Genomic DNA, 6,193 nt, shown 5'->3' on the forward strand with positions numbered 1-6,193 from the left:
TGAGTGCATGGAAGAGGGGCATCCTTCCCCAACCCCAGGGAGCAGGATGTTCTTTTGGTTGGTTTGTTTGTTTTGGGAGTACAGGGAATTAGATTTGTTTGTTTGTTTTAATGTTTATTTTAAATTTATATTTAATTTGTTTGTTTATTTTAATTTTAGGTTTGTTTGTTTGTTCATTTATTTTAACGTTTGTTATTTTAATGGAGGTACTGGGGATTGAACCCAGGACCTCGTGCATGTTAAGCACACACTCTACCACTGAGCTATACCCTCCCCACCTTTTTTTGTACTTTTTTCTTTCTTTTTTTTTTTTTAAATTAAAAAATGTTTTAAAGGACAGATGGACTGGGTATTGAACTCAAGACCTCGTGCGTGCTGAGCATGCGTGCTACCACAAGCTACATCCCTTCCCTGAAGAGAACATCTGAAGAGGTCTCTCCATAGCTCTCGCTTCCCTCCTCGCCTGCCCACCTCCCCACATCCCTGCAGAGCGCCAGCGCCTCTCTCCACCTTACAGTGCCTCCCTGCCCCTCCTCCCCAAGGAGTTCCTTCTCAATTGGCAAACATTTTTCTTATTAACAGGATCAGACATGCATCAGAGGACAGCGTACATTAGCCTTTACATCGAGGACTGTCTTTATTCCTCCTGGATCCCAGATCACTTTTCCTAGATCTCCAAGCCTCCTACATCAGTAGTTCAGAGTCTAACTTTAAACTCACTGACCCGGATCATAATCTTTCAGCTTCTTCTGGTGGGTTCTAAAATTTAACTTTGGCTCTAACCAACATTCTGTTAAAGGTTCTCAGTGACCTTCTTATGAAATGCTGTGTCCATCCCTTTTCCCTTCCTTATTCTCTTTGACATCTGTCACGTTGGAGTCTGGGCCCCAGAGATCTGGGCTCCAGCTGCTCTTTGGGAAGAGCAAGGCAGAGATTTAAAGGTTTGGGAATACTGGGACTCTTCCTCTGGCCTATGATTCTGCTGCCTCTGAGTGTGGAACCCCTGCCTATTCCTACCAAGCACATTTCAACCCCAGGGCCTTTGCACCAATGGTTTTTTCTGTCTGGAATACTCTTCCTTTAGATATCTGCATAGTTAACCCTCTCACCTTCTTCGTTTTTGCTGACTTCACCTTCTGTGCTGGTGCTCTCTACCTGCCATTGCTCACATCCTGAGCTGCAGTTTCCTGCTCCATCCAGTCCCATTGCTTTCCATCTTTGGGGAGGTGCTCACTGTTTCCACTGTGCTGGGAGCTCCCCTTCTATCTTTTAAAACACCTATAAAATTTTTCAAGTAATTTAAAGAAATCCCTTCTACCATTTCTCTGAAGTTGGTGTGGAAAAGAGAGTTGGCTGTCTTGAGAATTGAGGAAAAACTGAGAGGGACAACTATACAGGTATCTAAAAGGAAGAGCATTCCAGACAGAAAAAACAGCTGGTGCAAAAGCCCTGCAGTGGAAGTGTGATGGGCAGGAATAAGCAAGAGGCTGCAATGGCTGGATCTTGGCTGGAACAGAGTCAGGAAGGGAGAAAATAGAAGATGAGCCCAGAGAGGGAAGGAAAGTTGGGCTGTAAGGAGGGCTGCATCGTGTGGAGACTAGGGGCCATTGTATGGTCTTCGGCTTTTCCTCTGAAGACGATGGGAAGACATTGGAGGGTTTTGAGCAGAGGAGTAAGATAATCTAACTTACTATTTTAATTACTCTGGCTGCCATGATGAGAAGAGACTCTTGGGAGAAGAATCAGCATGCTAGTGCAGAAATCCAGGCTGGAGAGGATAATGGCTCAGACCATGGTGGTAGCAGTGGCAGTGGTAGAATGTGGTTGGACTGTAGACATACTTTGATGGTACAGCCAACAGGATTCTCTGACTGGTGGGATGAAGAGTGGGAGAGAAAGACGGGAGTCCATGATGACTCCAAGGTTTTTGGTCTAAACCCTGAAAGATAGAGTTGCTATCAAAGATATGTGGTGACTGTGAGTGGAACAGGTTTGCAGGAGGAGATCAGAAGTTCTGTTTTGGATATACTGAGTTGAAGATGTCAACTGGACAAGTCTGGGCTTCAAGAAAGAGGTCTGGAAAGAAGGCGTATGTTTGGAATGGCACTTAAAAGACGTGAGATTGGGTGGGTTCACAAAGTGGTGAGTTTGGTTAGAGGGGGGAAGAGGAGCAGGGGTTGAGCCCGGGGCCCTCCGATGTAAAGAGGTCTGGGAGATGAGGAGGATCTAGACAAACAAGGACACTGAGAAGGGGCAGTCAGTGAAGTAAGAGAGAGAAAACGAAAATGCAGTTGGCACATTTGCTGCATTTGAATTCAGCACATTGTGTAACAATCTGGATGGAGAAACTGGAACTAAACTGGAGATCGTTCTTTACTTTGAGGAAAACAACAGGATGCGGTGGATAAGCTCTGGGTGTAGCACATGGTGCAAGCACTTCTGAAGTCACATTCTCTACACCTCACCCCCACAACCTCAACACGGTACCAGACAGCCGGGAAAGGCGTCTACCTCGGGTCTCTCTAGTTGTTGCTGAAAAGAAAGTTATTATTTTATTTTTTAAATGAATGAAAATCAGTTAGGTTTATTGGGGGGGGGGAATAGTGCCTGCATGCGAGTTATGAACATCCTAAGACCTGGCCCCTTCTGTAACTCAGACAAGGGAGGTCTGCCTAGGGAGAATTCAGAGTGGCTAGGTGCGGGGTCTACCTTTTCAAAAAATAACAGCAATAAATTTCCTTTTTTTAAAAGCAGCAAAATAGAGTGGAAAGTACAGTGAGTCCCCTTAGATCTCCTCTCCAGGTTTCACCCCTTTCCTCCCCCAAGACGTAGTCTGTGCCACAGGCAAGTGCTTAATTGAGGCTTCCATTTTCCCACCTGTAAACTGAGGGTAGGATGAATTATCTACAAGCTCTGAGGTGCTTTCAGGAAGGTGTTCTTAATGTCAAGGTCTTGCTAGAGACCTTAAGGAGAACATAGCTTCCTTCTCTTGAGTTCTGGGGAGCCACTTGCCAATGACTGGGATTTAATAAGTTATCAAATCGGTGTGTTATTTAAAAAGCAATGAGATCAGTGCGTCCGCATCAATAAATATGTGTGATTGCCTCAGGGGAGGTGTCCCTGCCTCGCATCGCCAGCTGGTAAAGGTGACTGTGCAGGCCCTGGGCTGGAGCTGTGGTTTCCCCACAAGGCAGCCAGGGCTCCTGATTTGTGACAACTGCTCCCAACACTGTCTCCTGGCCCCTTGACCTCGGGGCAGGTGGGCCGAGCCGGGGCCCTTCCGTCAGCTCCTGTGCTCCTTCTAGGGCCCGTAAATCTCTCAAGGGGCAGTGAGGTAATGGCTAGATCAGCACACCAGGCTCGCTGACACGACCCCCGGCCACAGGGCTGTTCTGTGCACCGAGGGCAGCGGGCGCACGCTGTCAGAAAGCACTTCAGCCCGCTGACTGATGACTGTGGAGCGGGATGAATTCAGTTCCTGGCCTCACGCTCGCCATGGCTCCTCCACCCAAGCTCTTGAAGCTTTGACAGAAGAGAGAGGTCAACTGAGCTAACTGCCTTTAAGAAGCATCCCCGCGATGCCTGCTCAGGGAATTGCAAGCCTCAAGGCCACAAGCTTCTCCAAGTCCCAGTGTGACTCCAGTCAGATTCCTAAAAGTTGGCTCCTGCAAGAGAAAGCCAGCCAGACAGACTCAGTAAGCTCTGGGCCTGACAGGAAATCCAATGCTCCAATCCGAACGTGGCCGGAGCTGAGGGATCCATCGAGAAGGCCATGTCTCGTGGGCAGCAAAGGGCCCCCCGAGCTGCTCTCCAGCACGTTGGTTCTCATGACGTCACAGCACAAGTTGCTGTTTTTCTCGTACTTGGTGCGTGAAGATGAAGACAGCTGGCGCCTCTGCTCTCAAGAAGATGGCAGTGGGTATCGTGGAAAGCTCACAGGCTGCATGTCTAGGGTGAGACTTCAAACTTTGTCACTTGAGTGATCTGCTCTTCTGGGCAAGTTATTTAACCTCTCTGAGCCCTGGCTTCTTTATGGGCAAAACATAATATAAATGAATCTCGATATACAAAACAGAAACAGACTCACAGACACAGAAAGCAAACTAGTGGTTACCAGTAAAGGGGGAGACGAAGGGGTTGGGGCAGGGACGAAGGAGGAATGGGGATTAGCAGATACAGTCGACTATACGTGAAATAGATGAGCCACAAGGAATTCCTGCACAGCACAGGGAATTGCACCCACTATGTTGTGATAACCTATAGTGGAATATAATCTGCAAGAAAAGACACTGAATCACTGTGCTGTGCTCCTGAAACTAATGCGGTTTTGTATGATAATTGTCTGTGTATGTATTTCTCCCTTAAAATCAGAGAAGAGAGAAGGATCAAACGTATTCAGAGCACCTGTGGGGTACCAGATACTGGCAAGGGTACTTCTTGTCTGTTTCTTCATCTACTCCCTGGAGCCAGCCTGGGTAGCAAGTCACAGTCCTCGTATCCAGGTAACAGAGGAGGGGTGTCGAGCCATCTTTTGCAAGGGCTTAATGTCTCAGAGCTTTGACGGGCTAAACGATAAATGGAAACTCCAGCTCCTTACCACATAGGAAAAGACCTCCGCAGCCTCTTTTAGAAAAGCCCCCTTTCCTGACCCGCCACATCACCCCCTAAGCTCTCATAAATAAGGAAAATGATTTCCCAGGGCCTTCAGAGAAACCGAACAGGACCCCGAGATCAGAAGTTAGAAGCAGCAGCCAACAGAGCCTTCCTATTGGAGACTGGCCCTTGGGTAGTCACGGTTTTCCAGCGGATCCCATGCTGAAGGTCCTGATGCATGTAAGACCCGAGCTTGCAGGGCTCGCTACTTGTCGTGCCTGTTTAGCTCCCTGTCTCTCACCTCCCCGCAGCAAGAATGGGAGAGAGATGAGAGCAAGGGCTTGGCCCAATTCGCCTTTTATCCACAGCAACCAGAAGAGTAACACCTCCTCTTATTTTCTGATTTAAACGTCACTTTGGTTAAATATTTTTCCTCTGAATTGGAAAACCGTGGAATAAATATTAATCCGTCATTCATGAATCAACGTAAATTACACAATAAAATAATTTGACCCCCAGCAGAGATGAGCTGGTGGGGACATAGTTATGTTGATGGAGTGGAGGAGGAGAGAAACCCAGGAACACGGATCAACTAGAGAGGAAGGTAGGACTCTGGAGTGGAAGGACATCGCCTGTTTCTGAGATGGCAAAAGGAGGTGATGACTCAGCACGCAGGATGGCGGGGGGTGGGGGTGCGGAAAGAGATGGAAGGGACCAAAAATCTGCCTTCACTCCTTTGCTGTTTTGCTTAAGGACTTGGTAAGGGCTACACAGAAGCCGCCAAAATCATGCCATGTGCTGCTTTTGAAAATGTGGTCCCTCCTTTATCGTTCTTGGTGTGCGATAGCTATTTCTGAGATTGTTTTCGGTTGGAGGACAGCTCTCTACTTAGTGGCTGAAGAAATGAGGCTGTTTCATGGAAGGAATCATAATAATTAGACTGGGAAAAAAATGCACCACCTGAAAGATGAGAGTTATGTTTTATTCAGTGGACTTCCTAAGGACTTGAGCCCAGGAAGCGCCTCTCAGATGGCTCTAAGTGACTGTTTCAGAGGCAGGGGAGGAGCCAGGATATATAGGAGCTTTGCCACAAAGACCAGGTAGTTGAAACATCAAAAGAGTACTGTTAATTGAAGAAAACCAGATATCTCAAGTTAAAGGAATTTGGTGCTTGCCGGTGTATGGGAAGATGGAAAGCTCTGGGCTCATTGAAATCATGCCTTTGACGTGCACCTTAGCAGTCTAGGGCCAGTATCCTGCTCTTTCCCATCCTGAGTTCCCTCCGGGTACAGTGTTGGGGGTGGCGGCAGAGGCCGGGCTGCCTGCTTGTCTGAGTTCTGAAACATCCTGAGTTCCCTCAGCTCACTGCTGCGGGTGGTAGCAGTGGCTGATGACCTGATGGCCTCAGCATCCTTTGCTTACTGACATAGCTGGCAGTATTTTTCATTCACAGTTACATGCAAAGTCTGAATGGGGCATCAGCACTTAAAGGCCAAAAGCTTGAGATCAAATTGCATGTGGGCAAAGAAGTTCCTTTATTCATTTATTCATTTATTCATTCATCAAGCTTCCTAGAGCACCTGTTCTGTTCCTGGGAGTG

The 6,193-nt window shown here is 47.5% G+C and overlaps 1 non-coding gene across 1 annotated transcript; it reads right to left on the minus strand.

Annotated features, from left to right (window-relative positions):
* Positions 1-201: 201 nt before the first annotated feature.
* TRNAV-AAC (transfer RNA valine (anticodon AAC)) lies at positions 202-274 on the minus strand. Its single transcript has one exon. It is a non-coding gene; the product is annotated as a tRNA-Val (tRNA).
* Between the last annotated feature and the right edge of the window lie 5,919 nt (positions 275-6,193).

This window comes from Vicugna pacos, chromosome 10 (genome assembly GCF_048564905.1).
Source record: "Vicugna pacos chromosome 10, VicPac4, whole genome shotgun sequence".
Taxonomy (NCBI): Eukaryota; Metazoa; Chordata; class Mammalia; order Artiodactyla; family Camelidae; genus Vicugna; species Vicugna pacos.